Source organism: Taudactylus pleione, unplaced genomic scaffold (assembly GCF_031769625.1).
Source record: "Taudactylus pleione unplaced genomic scaffold, aTauple2 ptg000615l, whole genome shotgun sequence".
NCBI lineage: Eukaryota > Metazoa > Chordata > Amphibia > Anura > Myobatrachidae > Taudactylus > Taudactylus pleione.
In genome coordinates this window covers 114,793-139,700 of record NW_028285017.1, presented here as the reverse complement: position 1 = coordinate 139,700, position 24,908 = coordinate 114,793, and positions in this window count along the sequence as shown.

Below are 24,908 nucleotides of genomic sequence, written 5' to 3'. Positions count from 1 at the left end.
GCCTCTGTAGCAGGGTTGTCCATTGTCTGGCTACCTTCAGCAGCAAGATTCTGATCCGCCACTTGGAGTAATTGGGCCAGTCAATCCTTGTTCTGGCCCTTCCAGGCAATGTTTCTCTCCATACACATGGCCACAAGGTCATCCCTTTTATGTTGCAGGTACTCTGTGGTCATTCTGGACCTCAAACTAATTGCCAAATAAAATAGAAAAGAAAAACAAGGGGGGAAGGGAACAGAAACTATTTCCTTTGTACGTCCACTTAAAATATAAACCATGAGCATAATTCTCTGGTGAATTTATGATGTAGTATCTCTCAAGAATCACACACCATTAATTCACTTAAGTTCTTGTGATAAAAACAAAAATTATCAACATCCCACTGCTTGCTACCAATTTGTCACGACCAGCCGGCCGATTCTCCAGATACCTCAATCTGAGAATCACCACCAGTGACTTATGGTTACCTTAGCATGTCTAACACAGTACTGCCACCACCAACGAAGTTCACAGGAGTCGTTCGATTCTCCCCTCAAGTATCAATTTGCACACTCACTTACATATAGGCATGTAGCTTTGACCTCACAGGCTTGTGAACTCAACAAGAACATGGAGAATACACTGGATTAAGAATGTTTAATCCAAAAAATATTTCCAAGGTTGTTGGTTACAGAAAAAGATAATACAAATATGGACAATACAAATATATCACAAATAAGTTTCAGAAAATAAATGGAATTAAAATGAAAGAAAACCCAGAGTCTTTACACTTCTTAGACACTGTTGTGAAGGGAGGGAGAAGAACAGTTATACCCCCACAACTGCACTAGCCCCCACCTTTGGGTTTTTCACTCTTTCATTGCTGTACACTGGGCATTAAGAAATTGGTCCAACCCTTCCATTTTGTCTATAGGAAGTAAGTGGGCTTGAAACAGAGTGAATAGGGTCTTAGAAACCAGTAAGCAGGTAACATACATACATTTCTGTCATCTCCCTCCTAAAGGATTTTATATCCCAGGACCTGGGTTGACCAGGTCTGACCATCTGCATTAAGGATGTATCTCACCCCAAACTTTATGGCCTATAGAGATAAGAGATGGTTATCTGGATGCCTGGTTCCAGGGAGACAAATCTCTCCCAATCCTTGTATTCCCAAGGGTTACATACAGGACACTGCCTAGAAACCGTTTTGATACACACACATATATATATATATATATATATATATATATATTATATTACACATTCACATTACATAATTCCTGGTGATTATTCTTGAGATAAACGCCACAGTGCTATTTTGACATGGAACCCATTTATCAGTTTATCATGTTGGCATACGTAGGAGTCACAATCTTGTCTGAGAGGGAGAGGGTCGAGAGAAGGAGAAGGCCTCACTCTTGTTGGACAAAGGAGTGGCTGCTGCAGAGGGATACCATGTCCCACATGCCTTTGTTGATGGAAATTTGTGAGAGTAATCTGGACGACTACCAGAATTTCTTGCAGATGGACGAGGTGAAGTTTCAGGAGTTGCTGCTGTTTGTGACCCCTTTTTATCAGAGACAGTATACCAACATAAGGAGGTTGCTATCGGCAGAGGAGAGGCTGGTGCTACCTTGTGGTTTTAAGCTACTGGAAGATCTTTGGCAGACCTTAAGTTAAGTTCCCTGATTTCACCACAGGCTTTGTGCATCATCATACCCAAGACATGTAAGGCAATACACAAGGCCCTCAAGTCTGAGTACTTAAAGGTAAGTAAATTTAGACATTAAGCATTCAGAAAAATGCATGCATTGACACACTGTGGGGCATATCCAATCAGCTCTGAAAAGTCAATTTTTGTGGAAAAGTTTCCCTGGTGATGTCATTTCACCCAGCGAAAACTTATCCCCGTACTCAATTCTAAAGACTTTTTGCTGGTGTGAAAATTCAATGCATTTGAATTGTCCAAAAAGATTTGCCCCAAAGTGGAGGTGGTAAAAAGTGCATATTTGAGGTTTTGGGGTGAAAGTAGTGGGAACTCCCATGCAGCCTTAGGATAGTCCCCCAAAGGTAAACTGTGTTAATAAAAGTTTTTTAAAAAAGATAAGAAGACCCATAAAAACTTTGAAAAAGGGGGTACAAAAGTATAGTTGGGGGTCAAACTTAAAAGCTTGCAAAATTGACTCCAAGGGGGCACCCAAGTATGCATCAGGTGTTATTATGCTTTGCATGTGTTTGCAGCAGGTTTATTTTTCATGTTTTGTAAAACGTCACTTTATCAACTTAAAAATTATGCTACCACCCATTTTTGTGTAAACCAAATTTCCTTGGAGTACTTCTTTTTAACCCAAAAAACCTGCAAAATGATATTATCCACCACTTATGCAAAGATGTTAATTAGTAGCTATTGACAGCATTTAAGTACCCCAAATACCTTCAGCAGGGCTACTTCGGGTTATCCATACTGACCCCCCATGTCAGTACATCTTTTGGGGGGGTCAGCATGTTTCCACCTAATCCTATAGTATTTTTGGCAAGTTCTGAATTCGCCAGGTCCTGTTTTCGCTGTAAGTGGGGATGAGTGCAATACTTTTTCACATGGAAAACCAGTGATGTAGATGAAAAGGACAGGACTTTTCAGAGCTAATTCACTATGTCCCTGTTTGTGATAATTGTTCAGATGTATGAATGGCAGAAGCATTATCAGTGTACATTAAGTGCACTAACAACGCTTCTCCCCTGTGTATTAATGGTGGTCTGGCTAGTAAATTATAGAGGCACTATGCGCATGGCATTATCGGCGCTGCTTCCTACAAGATAGAAATGGCAATAGTCTGTTCTATGTATTGTCCATTCGTCTCGCTGTAGCTGCTGCTATGGGCAGCTACAGCCTGGCAAGGCCATCTCTTCACAGCAGGGGCAACTATGCTGAATGGAAAGAATGGTTGCGCCTCTGATGGAGGTTATTTTAAAAATACCACAGTTTATGACAGGATGGTGAAGAAGACCTTAAATCTTCCAACAGCACATGATTGTGCTCATGGTTTGTCATATGTCTTTGTTGCGGATGAGGCATTTGCCTTACTTGAACATATACTAAAACCATACGCTCAATGGACACTGATGCCAGAAAGGCATGTATTTAATTATCGGCTGTCCTGAGCATGAAGGACATTGGAGAATGCGCTTGGGATTTTCAGCAATTGGTTTAGAGTGTTCCACATGCCAATCAACCTGAGAATCGATAAGATCATTTTGGTGGTCCTGGCATCATGTATCCTACATAATTTATTGCTGAGCAACACCAAAAGACAATTGAGTTTGTCCTCTGGAAATTCCACATAACCTGGGGTTCACAACTGGCCCTCAATGAGTCGCCCTTTACTTCCAGAAGGTGGTACAGCAGGGGCAAAGGAAATCAGGGAACGGTATTTCACATATTTCAACTCTGGTGACGTTCCCTGGCAGGCAGAGCATTCCTAATGTTTCAAGTTTTTAAAAACTAAACTGTACAGTTCCTAAATTTACAAGGACTTCTTAATTAAACACATCTTTGGAACATGTTTTCTTGCTCGGCCTTTAATAAGTCTCTGTAGGTATTTTGTTGTAACTGATTGAATATAGTAAATAACTGTTTAAACATTTAAATATATATATATATATATATATATGGCCACTACTCAGACCTCAACCTGCTGTTAAACTACATATTCCAGCATGCCGTGCAACAGCTTTACCATGTCCAAATTACAAGACTGTGGCAGGGCATGTTGGGATGTGAAGTTCCATAACAGCTGTGGGCAAGCTTACTGGTCACCCCTACTGTAGGCACACAAACAAAACTGGAACATTGCAGAATCTGACTTCAAGTGGTAGGTACCCCCAAACCACCCCTCTTCCTAGCACACAACAAAGCCTACTTCACTGTTGACCAAATACCAACTCAGTGTTTCCTTTTTCAATAAAGTACATGTAGGTTTGTGATTTGTCACCCCTCCCCCCAACAAATACTTTCTTTAACCATAATGTACGCTGGTTATTGTGGGCCACTATATTGAGTATCTAATGACAAATACACAGTGATTGCTAAAATACACTATAGTGTGTTTTGTACCAAGGTTTGCAGACTCACTTTTAAAAAGGGGCTGTGGCCCTGGGGATGTGCTGTGCTGTGTACAAATCATTACAAACTGTGAGGGATTAGCCACAGCACAGTGTGTCACCATGCTGCAGAGAACAAAAAAACAGTGCAGTTTAATAGGTGCACAGCAAACAGCAGGGAAGATACTGCCAGCAGTAACTGACTGCTGCAGCGCACACATAGTGGCTGCAACAGCCAATCACTGCTGCCGTGCACACTACCAAATACCACTGCCTGCGGGTTCCACATTAGTTGCGCTCAATTAAGATCTGCTCCATGGAGTTAGTGAATCTTGGGGTGTCCTGAGAGAGGTATATTCCATGGAATACACTGGAAGATGTATCCCATCTTCCAATGTACTCCGTGAATCCTCAGCGGGAGAGAGACAGGTGCACAGGGCACTTGCAGGTAATTTGTGTCTGGGTATTCAAGTACACAGCAATGTCCTGTTAACAATGGGCCATAACAACTCAAAATTTTTCACCGGGTGTTATTACTGGGGATGGGATAGCTAAACATCAAGCAAATAACAGATGGAAAAAAAAAACACTTTATATTTAGTTTTAGACTGTACCTTTAATTGAAAAAGTGAGGTAATTTTTAGTGTAAAAGTATGGTTTACTGCACAAACACTAATGCTAATAAAACATCAGCTCTCCTGTGTAGTCTTCCTTTCTACCTCTGTGCTCCCTTCCCCTCTCCCCATGTTTGGTCCAGTTTGCCTCTCCTGTGCACCCTCTTACCATCTCTCCATCTCTGTAGCCCTTCTACTCCCCTGTGTACACTCCCCTCTAACCCCTGTGCCTTTCTCCCTGTTTAATTGTCTGTTCAAAATATGTGTTAAAACATGTATTAGTACAATCCACAGGCAGTGGGCCATACATTTTTGAGGACAGGAAAAAGGGTGGAATAGGCCAACAATTTTTTAAAAGCCAGGGAGCTTTTGTTCAGATTGAGCGTCATGTTGTGGTGATGAATGATGTGGGAAATGAGTAGCGGGTAGTGTAGAGCACCGGACAGCATTTTCACACAATAAATTCTGTAAATAATGTTTGATTTTATTGAGCAATTGAATGATAATGATGTTGCTATATGTTTCAATTGCTCATTAATATCGCCAAGGGGATACGTGTGACCTTGTTTACCTTTGTTGGATAAAAATTGTAAATTATAAAAAATAGCAATAAAATAGTTTTGTAAAAAAAATATACATAATATATGTAGTAAATAAAGACAGACAACCATTTTTGTTTGATTTGAATTTTTATATAAATAAAGTTTTTGAAAAACCGGGGGAATACTGGACAGGATCTCCTGTTTTGTGCCAAGCCACTGAGTGTCTTAAAAATAGAGTACTCAGATCAGATAATCAAGGTACATCAGCTTCTGATGAAGTATTGCAGGGGCCAATAGAAAAATGCAGACCTAATGGGGGTAAAGCAGAAGATCCAACAGAATTCCGAACAGTGGCTGCGGAAGTCCCTACAAAATATGGAATGCCAAACATTCCAAAACAAGGGTAAATAAGGTGAAGAAAGTCCAACTTTATGATACTATTCACAACTGATTCACATCCTGAAGTAAGAACTGGAGAAATTGAACAGAAACAATATTGAAAACATGCACCTAAAAAAGAGCCTAAAAAATTATGTCTCAAGAAACATTTTATTGGCAAGGATGGGCATTGCACTCTGCCAAGCTGAGTGCATGCCACTTGAGGATGGTCCAGGGAGGTTGGTTGGTGGTGCAGGGGTTCTCAATGCAGTAGGTGGATAACATTGCTAAGGAGGATTTAGGGGATATGGCGCATGGTGGTGACAAGTACTGCAATCTGTGGGAGCACTTTGCATGGGTATGTAAGGGGTTAGCTTCATGGTTTCCTCAGCCTCATCCACCATACCGCTGGTGGCCCCAACACCAGCTACACATGTCATGTTTGCTGCACCCCCCCTGCTGGGCCCCCACTGCTGGTGGCCCCAACACCAGCTACATATCATGTTTGCTGCACACCACCTCCCTGCTGGGCCCCCACCACTTGTGGCCCAAATACCAGCTACACATGTCATGTTTGCTTTACACCCACCCACTTAGCCCCCAGCATTGGTGGCCAGCGGTGGCTGGGAAAAAGCAAAAAAACTTACCTTTTGGGAAGTGAAAACAGGTGCCTACTGTGCTGCAACTCCTTGCTCCTATCAGCGTTGCGTCCTTTACAAAATGGATGCCGGGGAGTGGCTACCTTGGCAAAAAATTATTCATTGATAAATCGTTTAATCGTTCACATTCAATGATTTAAACGATGAATGAAATCTGACAAATCTGACTGCAATCACATCAGATGTCAGATATCGTTATCTGACATGCGGGCATGTGCATCGTTCATCGTTGAAGGCCCACATTTCAGATTTTTCTTTCAGATATGAATGACTGAATGGTTTTTAAAATTGTTATCATTCAAATCTGAAAGAAAATCTGACCGTGTGTATCACCATAAGTTTTTTCAAAGGTGACTGAGCACAAAACAAAAATATCCACACCACATCCATAAAAAGAATCATAACTAAAATAGGTCAAACAGTATACAACACTAGGATGCACAAAATGTGGCATGGCACTGGAATGCCCCAAATTACCATACATAAATTTAAAAGGGTGTCACACATTCCATTTAGGCCTATTATATATTATTGTTTATTCTTCACTATATTCCAGTGAATCTGTTCCAGAATCAGAGCTTACATGCATTTCCTCACTCTTTTAGAGTGTCATCATATCTTCTAAACTGGGAGGAACAGCTACTTCAGCTGCACTTGACTAAATAATTGATTCCTTTTCCTGCTCTATCTGAAAATCTTTAACCATTCGCATACAGTAGTTTCTGATCATTTATTTTATTGAGCTATAGCTGGGCCATAAAGAAATATTCAGATGTATCCTTAGACTCATGGAAGTATTGAGGACCAAAAGTTCCCCATTGAAAATTGGACAATAAGTCAGGGCTTGGAAAGTTTAGTGAAAAACTTTCTCAATAGTTTTTTATCTTATTCTCTTGAAAGTAGTCTCACTGGATGAAGCAAATGGAGAAAATGTTGCCAATGGTAGGTCTTGCTAGACTCATCTGCCCCTCCAGTCTCACTTCTTATGATAAATCTCCTGGGAGCTGTTCAATAATTACATATGGTTCAGATTTCTTTCAAGGAACCCCTAATTGCTTCTCAACAGTTTTCTCAAATAGAATATATGCATTATTCAACTCTTTTCTAAGTTGTTCCACATATTTTGTATGGGATCTAGGAGAACTTTCATTGGATAAACCCAAACAGATAATTGAGGAGATGAGCTTTGCATCAAAACATTAGGGAATAGAGAGAGCACCCTGTGGACACATTTCTAGTACAATTGTATGTATGAATTAGATGACAAATATATCAGCTCCATTTTAATTTCTTGCGTGGATCTAAGGTGCCCAGCATATTCAGAGGAGTCCTAATAAACAATTTCTGCTGAGGATCTCCATGATAATGATATGTGGTGGTCCTTGATTTCCTTCTATCATAAAGGTTACATAATTGTTTTATTATTCTGACTTTCAAAATCTATACCCTGGTCAGAATGTTTATGAATGGGCAAACTTGAGCATAACATGTAAACTTATTGGTGACCAATTAAATATTGTTAATCAGTCCTCTTAGAGTCAAGACATTTTAACAAACTAACTCTAATTGTCCAGTACTAGATATGTGGAACATAGATGCTGAATTAGTACGAATAGTTTTCCTCATAATTCAGTTTTCACATGATCTACAATATTCTGAAATATCTCTCCATTAAAGGTCAAAAAAATCTGTAAGATATCAATCCTGCAGTTTTAGCCAAACGCAAATGCCCATGATGATTATGGAGAGTTTTTAATAACAGAGCTATAATTCTTAGGGAGAATAATTGTTTTTCCAGCGTAACTGGCCATTATCCATCCTTAACCAGTGACACTGTTTTAAAAGAGGTTTAGTATTACATTTTTTAAAGTGGCTTGAGTTCAAAATCATATCACTTTTCATATTTCAACATGCATCTGTAATGTAAGGATTATGGCCCTCATTCAGAGGTAGTCGCAAGAAGCGAGCACTCGTTCTGAATGAGGGTGGCTGCTTCCTTTTTTTTAGTGCGGCCTCCTAGTCACTAGCTAACCAGGTTGATGGTCGCGACTGACCAGGTTGATGGTTGCGATGGTGAACACCATTGTGACCATCGGGGCTTGTGACGAGACCCTAAGGTTGGGTCTCGGCAACCGCAAGCTCCAGGGAGCTTCCTGCTCTGATGGAGCAGGAAACTCCCCACTGACATCACTTATGATGTCAGTGCGGCCGCCCACAAATTGGTAGGCGTTCCTTAGAGAATGCCTCCATTTTGGAAACCACCCCCCTGGCCTCTTTTATTGTAGTCTTAATGCTACATGATAATAGCACCCACTTTTGGTCATACATTTAAGTATTTCTTAAGCTACATGATGATAGCACATACCTGTACATATTTCTAAATTGAGAGCTAGCTCACCTGGAGGCACCCCACAAGCCTCCAGTATGGCACTACAAGGAACAGCAAATTCTTCAACTGCTGATCCCATACCTGCCTCTCCTATTAGTAATACACAGTATGGTAGTTACTCAAATCAATTTCATGATCAATTATGTGTACTAAGAAATGGGCTAATACAGACAAGAAAAAAAATCTTACCATGATGCTGCTGTAGAGCACACAACCCAGCCTTTCAAAAGAGGTATCCACATGGAGTATATAGGATATTTAATAATTGGCAGCTGGACGTTTAATAAAATTCTCTTTAAATTTCAAGAAAAGCACTTTCTTTATCGGTCGACTATTGTTCTCCAAAATCTTCATTACGTGTAACATAAGGACCTTGGTTGGTTCTCTTTCAAGGTGTCATGCCTTTTGGTCGGGGATATCCTTTAGTCAAATCAGTTATAAGCTTGGCAGTCTTAGAAAAAAATATATAAAATGGCAATAATATCCGCAAAACTCTAAAAACTAATGTAGATCCTTCAATATTCTTTTTATGGTGTTATGGCAATATTCTTAGCAAATAAACTAAATAAAGGAAAAATACCAAAGATGCAAAATTAAATGCCTGTTTATTGCATAATTGCAGCATGAGGGCAGTTAAAAAAGGAAGGGAGAAGCAGTGGCGTAACTATGGGGGGTCGAGAGAGGCACATACCCTGGGTGCCCTGGCAAGCTCTGCAGAGGGGGGTGCTGATGGCCATGGCATCGTACCCACACGCCCGACTCCCACCACCATTGTGTCCTGTCTGCACTTTACTGAGCAGGCAAGTGTGCTACTGCCTGCTAGCTGGTGTTGGCTGGGCTGCCTGTAGGGGCAGAGTGCATCCTCTCCTAGGCAGCCTTCCTAATAGCTCTGTTCTCCTCCTGACCTGGACTACAGCTGTCATATGCACTGGGTGAGGAGTGCTTCTTCCTCCCCAGTGCTCTCCATCTCCGCTCTCTGCAGGTAAGTTATTGGTGGGGGGAGGAGGGGGGTCAGGGGTGGATGACTAAGCTGCTGTGGGAGGCGGGAGGGGAGGGTGTTAATTTTTTATGTGTGGTGCTGGTGGAGGGGGGAGGGGGGGCAAATAAGTGTATGTCTGTATAGGCTGTCAGTGTGTGTATATGTGTCAGTGTGTGTTTATGTATAGGCTGTGAGTGTTTGTGTATATATGTGTCTGTGTGTATGTATACGCTTTCAGTGTGTGTGTATTTGTGTCAGTGTTTGTATGTGTAATGTGTGTAAATATGTCTGTGTATCTGTGTCAGTGTATGTCTGTGTGTTGAGAGACAATGCGGGGGGAGGTGATGGTGTGTTGAGAGGTGACACAGGGGGGAGGTGATGGTGTGCTGAGAGACAATGCAGGGTTGGAGCTGATCATGTGATAGAGACGATACGGGGGGAGTGACAGTGTGCTATGAGATGACACAGGGGGTGTGATGGTGTGGCTGGGACAAGACAGGGGGGAGGTGACTGTGTGCTGAGAGATGATGCGGGGGGGTGATGGTGTGGCTGAGAGTTGATGCAGGGGGGTGGTGATGTTGTGCTGAGAATTGATGCAGGGGGTGGTGATGCTGTGCTGATAGATGACTCAGAGGGGAGATGATGGAGTGCTGAGAATTGACGCAGGGGGGAGGTGATGGTGTGCTTATAGACAACACAGGGGGGAGGTGATGGTGAAGAGGCAAAGAGATGATGCAGTGAGATGATGGTATGGCTGAGAGATGCAGGGGGGAGGAAGTTACACAGGGGTAACGAGTCTGGTTGAACCGCTGTCGTATGATGATGACCTTGATATTCCAACACAAATAGGCATCTTCCGGACAATGTGACCTAAATGAATATTGAATACTGACTGAAGACGCCGTGAGGATGTATTTCTTCAGAAACCACCATATTGGTAAGGTGCATGAGGAATGGAAAGGAATGTTCCCAGACTGACAAGAAATGGGTGGAGTGTCATATCGGCATTCCCTATTTTCAGTAGACATGCCCCTTCAGGTATTTGACCATGCCCATTTTTTTGCCCGCGCCTTCGGCATGTTTAAATATGTGTTGCTATGTGGTGGTGGGAGTGGCGCCAATCTTAAATTTGCCCTGGGTTCCGAATACCCTAGTTATGCCACTGGAGAGAAGTGATACCTAAAATATGGTTACACAGACTTTATTTCACTGCTAGTTGCAGTCACCTGTGGTCTGCCTGTAAAAAAAATATTAAAATAAACACAGTACTTCCCCACCATATGTTGTAGTATTTAAGAAAAGAAAATAAACTACACATCCTAAATTTGTTAATTTCATATTTAACAAATCCATATATGGCCTCCTCTTCATTGCAAGAATGTACAGTATCCAATGGGCTTTTCAAATTAATTGAAAACATGAGCCCCACGGGCATGCAGTGTACAGTGTAGATCACTCGGAGCCACTGTCATGGGGATGAATGGGGAACTGCTGGCTCAAAGGCTTCCTAACATATAAAGGTACCCCCTTTGCACATCTATAAGCAGTAAATGCTATTGGCAGCTCTGTTGCTGATCAAACAAATAGCAGTAATAAAATTTTATGCACTAACAACAGGACGAAGCACTGATTGTCTAAGAATGGGGACATGCTGCCAAGACCTTTCCCTTTATCCTTCAAGTGGATTTTGTGGTACACATAAACCAAACTTAAATCCCACTCATGGAGTGAAAATACAGGTTTGATCCGCTAGCAAGACAAACAGTACATGACTGTTCATTTGACTGCCAATAGAAACTGACACTAATGTGGCTCGTCATTAGTATATCATGGATCCACTGGGCACTGCCCATTAGACACATATATTTATTTAGGGAACCAGAACAGGATTCACTGGTCTCCCAGTCCATTTTAAAATCTCTCAGAATTTCTAGGTGTCATACTAGAGTTGACATATGGAGCATTCAACAGCTGCCTGCATTCAAATTCTCTATTATACGGTCTCCCACAGCAAAATCAAAAATATCTCAACATTTCTAACTTGCCCTCATCCCTATGGAATAGAGAGATATTTTACAGCTGCTAGTTTCCTTTGTTCCTCATCATATTGAACCTACAGCTGCTTCAATCTCTTACTCAAGACTCCTATTATTTTGGTCAATTATTCTATAGAGGCAGGAATGTCAGCATTGGAAGCAAGGCAATAATTGCCTTCTTTAATCTTTAATCATGGACTCTACTAGAGGGATGCAGTCAAGATGCCGACTGCTGGGATTCCAGCGGTCAGAATGATGATGGTGGAATCCCGACACTTGTCAGAATACCAATGTTGGCATCCCGACCACCAAAATCCTGAAGGTAAGTACTGGGGTTAGGGGAAGGGTTAGGGTAAGGGGCTAGAGTTTGGCACTAGAGGGAGGGTTATGGTTAGGCTGTGGGGGGGAGGTTTAGGTTTAGGCTGTGGGGAGAGAGGGTTAAGTTTAGCCACTAAGGGGAGAAGTTTAAGTTTAGGTGCATAGGAGGGAGGGTTAGGGTTAGAGTTAGGGCTTATGTTAGGCTTACTTACCTGGGGGCATCAGCATTCTAGCCTGGTTGGGATGCCAGCATCAGGATCCTGACCACCAGGATCCCTAGTGCCGGCATCTAGTACCGAAACCCTACTAGACCTTCCTCTTTTTTTACTTCTATCATTAATTGCTGAAATAACAGCAATCTGCATCCAGCAACTGTAAAACAATGCTTGGGCAACTGAGTCTGAATCCAATGCCACTCTGAGCAGTTGTCTAATACATTGGTCATCTACTTCACTAGTTTCCAAGCCTCCTTTGTAAATAATGGTGTAAAATAGTTTATCAATAAATGATGGTAGACAGTCAAATACAAAAAATCATTGCTCTACTGCATCCGATATTGCCACTGTGTGTGACTCAGAATTAGCCCCCTAGTCTTGTAAACATACTCCCTTCAGAACATTAGCAAGTACAAGCAACATTCACTTCTGTTTGAAATAAATGTGAGTACAGTAGTTTGCAAATAAGTGATTTCAACAGTCAGAGAGATTTATACTTTCACTAACTAAACAGCAAAGGGTAATTTTTTTCTCCTCTGGTGCTTAATTTCTATTAAGGAAAAATTAATGCAGTTTGTTTTGAAATAGTTCAAAGCTATTACATGTGATGTGACTTACTCCCGAATGAATGATTTCCAGGTGCCTGTCACTAAGCAAAAGATGTCTGTTCCAATTCTTCCTTCCTCTCTGATTCACCTGAATTATATATTGTAGTTTAGAGTATCCAACACTTGTACTCCCTGCCAATGCATCTGCAAATACTTTTTCTTTTAAGGATGATAATGTGCGCCTCCATCTCCCAATAACTGTCCACCGCTTGCCACTCTCAGTCTGTGTTGATGTGTCACTTCTCCATGAACACCTCATGCAGAATTTAACTAATGGTCACTGGTAAATATCTTATGTAATCTGCATATTATGGCATGCCTCTGGTGGCTGACAGTACACGCTTTTTCTAGAACCTTTAGCACATCCATTCTGCACTCGCTCTGTCACCTTCCATATATTTTGACTTCACAATATATAATTGTGGTTATGTAGTGGTTTGTTCCTACCAAAAATGGTCTAATGAAGGAAAACTGGTAAACCAGCACCAGGATCATGGGTGCCCAAGTAGCACAAATTATTAAAAAAGTTAATGCTGGCTATGATAGATAGGTGCCAGAACACACAGTGCATCATAACTTGCTGTATATGGGACTATGTAGCTACATACCAGTCATAATGCCCATGCTGACATCTGTCAACCATCCAAAATGCCTATAATGAGCACATTAGCATCAGAACTGAGCCATGGAGCAATGGAAGAAGGTGGCCTGGTCAGATGAATCACATTTTCTTTTGCATCATGTAGATGGCCAGGTTTTTGTGCATGATTTACCTGGGGAACAGATTCCATCAAATTGCTCTATAGGAAGAAGGCAACCCAGCAGAGGCAGTGTGAAGATCAATGTACCTGTACATTAAAATAAAGAAATCCCTCACATCACCTCCTGGGTGCCCTAATATTTCTGGTATTCCTTTTTTAACTTCAAACCTTTCTTATTATGTTGATTTTTTTTCTTCAACCCTTTGTTGCGCAGTTAAAGTCTCATCTTAAGAACATAACTCACTTTCTTAATTGGATATTAGAAGTGGAGTGGAAAAAAATGTATGCCTTTCTCACTCTAGATGTGAAAGCACTATACATTCATAACCACCATGAGTTGGAGATTAATGTGGTTGAAAACTATTTGTCCAAAGTTGATTCCTTTAACTGACCAACATAATAACTGTCTTCTACAAAGTATTTGGTTTATTCTTGTTCACATTTATTTTCTTTTTACTGCCATTATTTACTTACCGGTGCTGGGGACAGCCATGGGGATCAAATTCTCCCCAAGCTATGCGAACCTATACATGGGGGATTTCAAATCCACCCATGTGTGGGATTAGGTACTTGGTGGGAATCTGGTCCTCTATGGCTGTTACATATATAATATTTTTATTATTTGGGATTGGAGACCTATCCAGTGCATAGTCTTTTGTTTCCACACTTAATTCTAGTTCTTATATTCTTAGTTTTACTTGCACATACTGTATAATAAAGGTCTAGTAAATTTCTTGGATTTGACACTGACAATCAGAGATAATCATATTATCACAACTAATTATTGTAAAGAATTGTAAAGAATTATTTACAACAATTACTTACACATTAAAAGTTTGCATCAGCTGACATGGGAAATAAATAATCCTAAAGGGCAGATAATGCATTTAAGATGAAACTGTGCAGATCTGGAGACCTTTCAAACACAAGTCAGGTCACTACGTGACAACTTTTATAAAAGAATGCAGAAACTAAAGTACAAAGTATGGAAAGAGACAACCTTTTAAAGCCCAAAGGTCCATCAGAGAAACTTTAAAAAAATAGAAAGCCTGATGGCAATTTAGCTTTTGTCTCTACTTATAATAGCTCTTCTATTGCTATTAAAGATTTAATTTAAATGAATTACCACATTCTAAAACAGGACACAGTCCTGAAAGATATTCAGCCTGCTAATAATAATTTATAGGAAATATAAGTCCTAAAAAATATACTATCCCCAGCTGTTTAAAACCCATACAAATCTCTAAACGTAATACATTATATACATGGTTTCCTGATGAACCAATGGGTTGTTTTAAATATGGAAGGATAGATGCATTACATGTAAGTACAGTATATCCTCAATAACATCAATGTTATTAAAATTCTAAAACAATTTATTATTGTGATACTAAACTTGTGCTTTATATGTTAACCTGTAGCTGGGAAAATGTAAGATATGTAGGGAGAACTATCAGATGCTTACGAGAACACTTCTTAGAGCATAGAAGAAACATTAAAAAGAGAAACATGATGCATAGCATGTTGAGACACTTTGCAGAGAAACATGGCAGTGATGATAGCTCTCTGAGGGTTGTATGTTTAGAGTATATTTCTCCAAATGTAAGAAAATGTGACAGATTTAGGACTATATACCATCAGGAAATATTTTGCATTTTCTATATGAATTGTTTATTTCCTGATGGCCTAAATCAACAAATAGAACTGAACACTGTTTTCTAGTTGTGCCCTTTTCACCCTGCACACCTCCCCCTTATCCAGCAACAAGCCACTGTTTTATGTAGAACCCATCATCATTTTTATTATAATCTAGCTATAAAATATAAATTTTGATTTCTGACATCTCTGACAACTTATTATTCTTTCTGACCTTTCCTTAATAAAAACCATTAGGGATTGTGTTCTATTCAGTATGCGAAGAGAGAAAAAACTCTATATAGTTAGCCATATTAAATTTGAAGGACAATTGATCTGTATATGTGCTATTGCTGTAACTATTGATAGTATTTTCCCTGGTTTAATTATTGCTGCTTATATATTCTATCTCATTGTGTATATCTCGCACTGATTTTTTTTATTTTATATATTATGTATAATTTGCTTTTTATTAATGGTCATAGTATATAATGTTTTAATATACTCTTTATGACAAGTAAAATACCAGCAATGTCAACTTACAGGTGTTTGATTTCACTTAACCAATTACAGCTTGATAAACTCTGCTATTTAAATGTTTGAATTAATTTACACCTTGACAAAGATGACGGTGAGGGATTGAAACATGTAGATAACTGGCTCTATATTCAATCAAACACCTACCGGGCACTGCTGCAGCTTATTCGGGATCACATCTCCTTGTGCCTATTATATCAGCGTAACTGCAGCTTGCCCCTGGCTTTTCAACACAGAACAACTTGGCAGAGTCTCCACTTTAGGGGCAACAAAAGCTGTCCTGTCAGTGGATTGATCTAAACACCACTCATAGACAATTTCCAGCAATTACTGCACCAGCCACTAGGAACCACCAGGCAGTGTATCTATAGCTCATGCTACACTCCCTGGCATTGGTTGAGCTAAACAGACAGTCCACAGGATTCGGCACTCTAATGTGCACCTGCTGTGTAAAGGACATCATAATGGGACTGTAACACAAGTATTGTTACAGAATACTCCCTCTACTCTCCCACTAATACACTTGCATTCTCTTCTAGCCCACCATTGTCCTACTACCCCACTGCTAATCCCTCCTCTCCATGCCACCTCATCCCACCTCCATACACATCTCATTAAGCCCCCTCCCTACTCACCACCTAAAGGTTCCCTTCCCAGCATTGGTGACCGCACACTCTCCACTCTATTCATCTCAGTCCCCAAAATCAATCTCACATACTCATTACAGTAATCCTGAAAATCTCATTCACATCTCTCCCACAAACACTGTCACTTTATCCTGTGTCCTCTGGAATGCCAGATCAGTCTGTAATAAACTGGTTCCCACCAATGACCTTTTCATCTCCAACAACTTGCATCTCCTAGCCATTACTGAAACCTGGATTTCACCTTCTGACACCACTTCTGCTGCAGCTCTCTCCTCTGGGGGCCTCACCTTCTCTCACACCCCTCGGCCTGGGGGTCGCCATGGTGGTGGTGTTGGCGTCCTTCTATCCCCTGGTTACACCTACCAACTTATACCCCCTGAACCATCCCTTACATTCTCTACATTTGAGGTTCATATTATATGTCTTTTCCAACCAGCACACCTGCGAGTAGCTATCATTTACCGTCCCCCTGGCAATCCCTCCAAATTCCTTGACAACTTTGCTTCCTGGCTCCCTCACTTTCTCTCCTCAGACCTTCCCTCCATTATCTTAGGTGACTTCAATATTCCAATTGATATCCCCACTGAGCTCTCTGCTTCCAAACTTCTCACCCTCACATCCTCATCTGGTCTTTCCCAATGGACCTCCTCACCCTCCCATGTGAGTGGGCATTCGCTTGATCTGGTCTTTACTCACCGTTGTGATATTTCTGATTATTCCAATTCCCAATTCCCCCTCTCTGACCATCACCTTCTCTCTTTTAACCTATCCCTCTCCCCTTCCCCCCCTCTACCTCCCAAGGCCACTATCACTAGGCGTAACATTGAGGCTATCGACACCGTATCCTTTTCTTTCCTACTTGACTCGCTTCTTTCTCCTTTGCTCTCTCTCTCCTGCCCTGAACAAGCTGCTTCCCTATACAATACCTCCCTTACTTCTGCTCTGGACTCTGTTGCTCCGGCGATCACTACTCACCCTCGCAGATCCACACTTCAACCCTGGCATTCCAAATGCACCAGATATCTGCAAAAGTGTTACCGAACCACCGAGCGACAGTGGAGAAGGTCACGCTCTAAGGCAGATTTTCTCCATTTCAAATTTATGCTCTCATCCTACAGTGCTGCCCTTTCCCTTTCTAAACAGTCATACTTCAAGCACCTCATCTCCTCCCAATCCTCAAATCTGCAGCGTCTCTTCACCACCCTGAACTCCCTCCTCTGCCCACCCCCTCCTTGCCTTCCCTCCTTGCTCTCTGCCATTGACTTTGCTTCCTACTTCACATCTAAAATTGACTCCATATGTCAGGATATCATATCCCACCTGTCCCCCAGCACTACACCTCCTCCTTTCCCGGGTCATCCCTCCCCTTCCATTTTACCTACACTAACATCCTTCTCCCCAATATCTGGAGAGGAAGTCATGGCCCTTATCCAGTCCTCCCCCCCTTCCACCTCCCCCCTTGACCCTATCCCTTCATGTCTCCTCTGCTACCTCTCTCCCTGTGCCTGTTCCCATCTTGCCCACCTCCTCAATCTCTCCCTCTCATCTAGCACTGTCCCTTCTGCATTCAAACATGCCCTTGTCTCCCCCATTCTTAAAATACCTACTCTTGATCCTAACACTCTCGCCAACTACCGACCCATCTCTCTCCTCCCTTCTGCATCCAAACTCCTTGAGCGTATTGTTTACAACCGCCTTACCAGCTTTCTTTCCTCCCACTCCCTCCTTGACCCTTTTCAGTCTGGCTTCTGTTCTCTCCACTCCACAGAAACTGTCCTCACTAAAGTCAGCAATGACCTCCTTGCTGCCAAATACAAAGGCCACTACTCTCTACTCATTCTCCTTGACCTTTCTGCTGCTTTTGACACTGTGGACCACCCTCTCCTGCTGCAAATCCTTCACTTCCTTGGTCTACATGACACTGCACTCTCCTGGCTATCCTCCTACCTTTCCGATCGATCTTTCTCTGTCTCCTCTCATGGCCTATCATCCCCCCCACATCCTCTCACAGTAGGTGTCCCCCAAGGTTCTGTTCTTGGACCACTCCATTTCTCCCTCTATACCCTCTCTAGGTGAACTCATCAGCTCTTTTGACCTCCATTATAATCTCTATGCTGATGACACTCAGATCTACCTTTCCTCCCCTCACATCTCTCCCTCTCTCCTCACTCGGATCTCCAACTGTCTTTCTGCTATATCTTCCTGGATGTCCCAGCGATTTCTTAAATTTAATATGTCTAATACTGAGATGATCATCTTCCCACCCTCCCACATAACCTCACATCCCACTATTTCTTTATCAATTGATGGCACAACTATCTACTCTAGCCTCAAAGTGCGCTGTCTTGGAGTTATCCTGGACTCCTCCCTCTCATTTAAACCACATATCCAGAACCTCTCACAGTCCTGTCATTTCCATCTTAAAAATATTTCCAGGGTCAGACCCTTTCTCACCCAGGATGCAACCAAGACGTTAATACACTCACTGGTCATCTCAAGATTGGATTACTGTAACCTTCTCCTATCTGGACTCCCCAAATCCCATCTCGATCCTCTCCAGTCTATCCTTAATGCTGCTGCACAGCTTATCTTCCTCTCCAAATGCTCTACATCTGCCTCCCCTCTCCTACAAGCCCTCCACTGGCTCCCCTTCCCCTTCAGAGCCCAATTCAAGGTTCTCACACTCACTTACAAAGCCCTCACACACTCCTCTCCCATTTACATCTCTGACCTCATCTCCCTTCACTTTCCTGTCCACCCTCTTCGTTCAACAAATGCACACCTCCTCTCATGCCAGCTGATTACTTCCTCCCACTCCCGCCTCCAAGACTTTGCCCGTGCCGCTCCCCACCTCTGGAACTCTCTCCCTCTCCCCATCAGACTCTCCACTTCTCTACAATCCTTCAAACGGGCTCTCAAGACCCACTACTTCATCAACACTTTCCAGCTCTCATCCTAACTTGCTACTACATGCTCCCTCCTCCCTGTTTATCCCATCTGTGTCACCCCAGTTTGTCTGCCCCTCCCCTTGAGAATGTAAGCTCTTGTGAGCAGGGCCCTCTTTCCTCTTGTGCTTCTCCTTACTATATGTTTATCTACTTCTTACTCACCACTAGGACACCTAACACTTGGTGCCTATGCTTTGCTGCTTATGTGGGTGTTATGACCAATTATGTATCAATGTATATTATCCATGTCCTTGTCCTTCATTGTATTGTATTTTACTGTAAGTCACTTTTTGGATATGTACCTTGTAAGGCGCTGCGGAACACTTGTCTCACCATATAAATAAATGATAATAATAATAATAATAATAATAACTTTTAATTCCCCACTAATGGTACTAATTGAAAGGATTGCCTCCACACATGTATAAGTGTTTTTTTTCTGCCAACAGCAATTCATTATCTCAAGGCACAAGGACTTTATTTGCCTACCATTCTATATTGCCAGTGACTGAGTGTTTATCTTCAGTGTATTTTTATATATGTTAGCAATATACAATGGATTTTTAAGAGGGAACTACTGTTACTTGTATCAATTCTCTTTTCCTTGAGCTGCTATTTTATATAATGTAAGATGCATGTTCATTAATAACAGAGGGAAACATAACTGAATACTTCCTTCCATGAATAATTATCTTAAATCTCTAATGAAATTGCATTTTGATTATCACCAATTTACAGATACATTTATTGATTTGATGCATTGACAGAAGTGAACTATACTATAGGAATAAAGGACAGTAGGACAGTATCTGAGTGTTGCAGTGAACAGACAGTTTGCAGTTGAGTAGCTAATAAACTTTGTGGGTATCATCATATAGAAGCTCCAAAATAGAATAGCGCAAAGAGCTCATGGTACTTATATCTGTGTAAACTATAAACATATTGTATGCATAAACACGCTTCATGTTTTGAAAAAATTGCCCATTATAAATACTCCTGATGATATACTACACATGCATGCTAATACAGAGCTCTGAAATTGCTCAGATTTGATAGTGATCCCTTAGCAGGATTTTTCAATTTGAGATTATTTTCCTTAGAAATCAGATGACAATGGAATGTTCTGGAGGCTGTTAGCTTGATTTTAGCTACCACAGAACTAGTCTTTCTCTGCTTTAAATTGATGTGTTGTGTTACATTTATACATTGTCAGTGCTTTTCTATCTATGGGGATATTACCATTTATATTGAACTTTAATGTTCCTAAGTAGAAGTAACATGTATTACATGTTATAGAACAGATATATATTAGAAATCTTAAATGGGCCTTGATTTAAGAGTACCTGTCTTATTATTAATATTATTATTATTATTATTATTATTATTATTATTATTATTATTATTATTATTATTATTATTATTATTTGTTATTTAACCAATACAATTATTAACACTATATTCTTAAAACTATTATATAAGATTTTATAGAAATAATTTTAATAACTGTGATTATCTAGAAAGCTTATTTAGGAATATTCTATAAATTAATATGCAATGTCAGCATGCTTATCTGTACATTTGACTTGGCCTTCAATAGCCTTTACCTTTACATAGGTGTTGATTCTAAGTTGAGAGCAAATAATGAAAAACAAATAACTTTGCACCTGGAGAAACCATGTTGCAATGCAAGGGGTACACATTAGAGATGTTCACTGACCCCCGGGTTTTGGATCTGGGTTAACTTTTGTGTTTTGGTTTTGCAAAACCACCCTCACATGTTTAGGTTTTGGATCTGTATTATCTTTTTAAAGGATAGAAACAGCTAAAATTATGTAATTTGGGCCTATTTTTGTTCGTACAGTATTATTCACCTTAATAACATCCATTTCCATTAATTTCCAGTTTTGACCACCTCACAACTCACAATATTGTTTTCACTACTTTTCACCAATATAGGCCAAAAGCTGGCTAGATAAAGGAAGGGACAGTGCAGCTGCACAAACACATGGCAGTATAAAGAAATATAGGACATCTATGAAACATTACCACACAGCAGTGGCAAACATGATGGCAGTTTAATAAACTATAAAAATGTAATTCAGCAATGCCCCAAAAAGTACATAATGCAAAGAAAAGAGGTGCAAGATGGAATTGTACTTGGGATATGTTGGATATTAAAAAGGAGATGCACAGTTTAACAAACCAGGCACCTAAACGACAAAGACTGACATTTTGCGACTAAAGTCCTTGGATTTTGGGTCCTGACAAAACAATTTTTTAGAAAGACTACCTCCAATCATTGAAAAGGAGTTTGATGATGAGGGTGTTGGTGGTAGATATTACTTGTGCTGGTCCAAACTGCTGGTAGCTGATACTGGACTGCTTGTTATTATTTTACAAATTATCATAATTTTCATAAATTTTGACAAATAAATTGCATGAACTCATTGCAAATTACTTAACAGTGAGAAGGTGCCCCCTACATCTACAAACATTGGCATCACAATTCTTACACAATTCTTACAGATAAATTCACAAATGTCAGGATATAGGTTAAAATAATTCCACACCCAAGAGGTGGCTTTTCTGGTCTTATGCCCAGACGTGACTATGGCTTTCTTTTTATCATGAGCAAGAACTGTTGCCACTGGTTGCTGATTTACACAAACAACATCCTCATCATTAAAATCCTCATTAGAGTCAGATAGTACACAAATATAGCCGATATCTTCCTGTTGCACTTCCTCCATACTATCATCCTCAATTTCTATTATTTCACTACCTAAAACTAGCATATTCATCATGGCATCATTGATCCTCTGTGCAACTGGGTGACAGCTGTCATACTTGCTTCCTCTGTCAAATGACTACTTTACAGGGAATTGTTTTTTAAGTTATTACTAGCTGTAGTGTTCTTGGTCTCCATCTGAGATGAAGATCCATCCCCATCAGCAGCAGGCCTAGCACTCAAGGATTCTTCTGAGGAATCCTGGAGGGGACCCAGTGCGCACTGTAGGATCCTCACACCACGTTCCTGCCTTGGGATTTTAAGTGACAGGTATCTTGCCTTTATCTACTTCTCATTGTTCTCTCACTAACCAGACTCCTTGCACTGCCATTGGCAACAGGGACCCTGGATTATGAAGACACTAACAGCAGAGGCAATCTGTACTTTCTTATAGGTGCCATATGTCAGTGACACTCATTCCTCATCTGATACTTGTATGACGTGGAAAAGCAGCATCTGACTTATAAGTTCACCCATCTCCTATTGTTTATGACTAACCAGTCAGGATTTTTTTCTAAATTTTTCTCCCAGGCACAAGGGATGGACGCCTCCAATTATTGACCAATTGTGTTTAATATTATATATATATTAAACATGGTGATCAGCTTTTTAACATGTTCACTGTTTATGTTATGTCTCACATATTTCACCTCACTTAAACACGTGAAGATCTTTACTTCACACATGTATATATGTATTTTTTTGGTTTGGTATGTATGCATAGAAGGTATGTATTCTTTATGAATTGGTAAACCCAATATTAATAGGAGGGACATATTCCACCTGTAAGAATTATCTGTGTTGACCAATATCATCAATCTATATTGTATATTATTCTCAGAGATTATTAATACTATCTGAGCCCAAATATAGGTGATGTCCTTTTGTGTATTACATATTTTGTAATTTATATGTTTTTTCTACCTTTTTTTGCACCTTTTTATTTTGTATGTGTTTTTTTGGCCTGGCAGTAATATTTTTAATGATTAATTAATAAAAGGTATATTTTATTTATGTGATCCCATATATACAAGTAGAGTGTGCCCCGCTATAGGAGTGCTTCTTTCTTCTTCTTTTTTCTACATGCTATTTATACTCTGAGGGTGCACCTCTTCATAAGCAACTATAACACCATTTAAAATTAGTGGATTCTCCTGTGCAATTGTTTCTCTCCCATTACCCTATTTTCCCTCTTTCACTTTATATATGAATCCTGGATTATGGAAGACTCAGTTACCCATATCAAATTGGATGCAGGACTAGTTCCGATCATGACTGAGGATATTGATGCTGAAGGTGTTAATGTGGTGGAGATTGCAGGTGCTTGGATCTAGCATAGAGAAGGGAGTTAGCTGATGCTTGACTGCTTGTTGTTACTTTTTTAGCATAAGTTTCAAATTTAACAAACTTCCATGCATGCGCTACAAATTACATAACAAGGAGGACATTTGTAGATGGTTTATTTCCCTACCTCTATTTACTGTTGCTTTACAAATGCTACAGATGGTAAGACAATTGTTGTCTGGATTTGGGTAAAAATAATTCCACACATAAGAGGTGGATTTTTTTATCTTCTGACTTCCTCTTATCATGGCCAAGAACTGCATCAACTGGTGCCTCATTTACACAAAGTACATCCTCATCATCAAAATCATAATCATCAATATCCTCATTAGTGCTTGCACCAACTACACAAATAACCTCCTGTTGCACTTCTACCATAGCATCCTCAATGTCTAGGTCAGCAACTTTTTGACTTGTGCTGCTCATCCCCTCATTGGCAGAGGGTGCAGAAATAGAGGAAAAAGTATTTTCTATGAGTTCAGAAAAGTCAGGCTTACACATAGCACATGTGGAAACAATTAGACTCTCCTCAGGGATTTGTGATGTTTCTGAAAACACAGTTTATTCTACTGGCTTAGTGTTTTGTTTTTTTAGACTAATTTTCTGTTTTTCATTTTTTACACCTTTTCTACTCTTTGAGTGAGAAGGGCTTGTGTCATCATGACAGACAGAAGAATATGTCTCACTGGCAGCAGTTGCAGAACCACCACTCATAAATAAAGGCCAAGTCCTGAGCCTTTCCTTGCCACTGCATGTGGTGAATGGCATGTTGGCAATTTAATATTTTCTGCAATAAACTCTCTTTGTAAGAGGTGTTTTTCTTTACCACTGTAACATAATGTTTTTTTTATTTCAGATGCCCTGATGCTTTAGTTGATGACATTGAAGGACTAGTATCAGATATATCATGATTGGTGGCAGCAGCTGCAGTGCTAGTATTTGGTTGCTGCTTCTGCTCTTCTCTCAAATTATCATTATCCATATTGAGTTATCAAAGAATACACAGAACTATTTGAGCAAGCCTACATCCACAAAAGATGTGATTAGTTATCCAAGATGTTTGGAACAACCTGCCTGCCAAGTTCCTTGAAAAACTGTGAGCAAGTATACCTAAAAAATTATTGAAGGCAAAGGGTGGTCACAACAAATATTTGATTTAGATTTCTCTTCTGTTCATTCACTTTGCATTTTGTTAATTGATAAATATAAACTATTAACACTTCTATTTTTGAAAGCATTCTTACTTTGAAGCATGTTTTCCACACCTGCCTAAAACTTGTACACAGTACTGTAGTACAAACAACAATATATTATTTTTTTTCCACTTTTTTAAATTTGTAGCTCAGCTGACACTGTGCAGTCACAGTGCTTATATGTACATAAACAAAACTACACTGAAGAACAGTGCACAGACATAATACAAACAATAG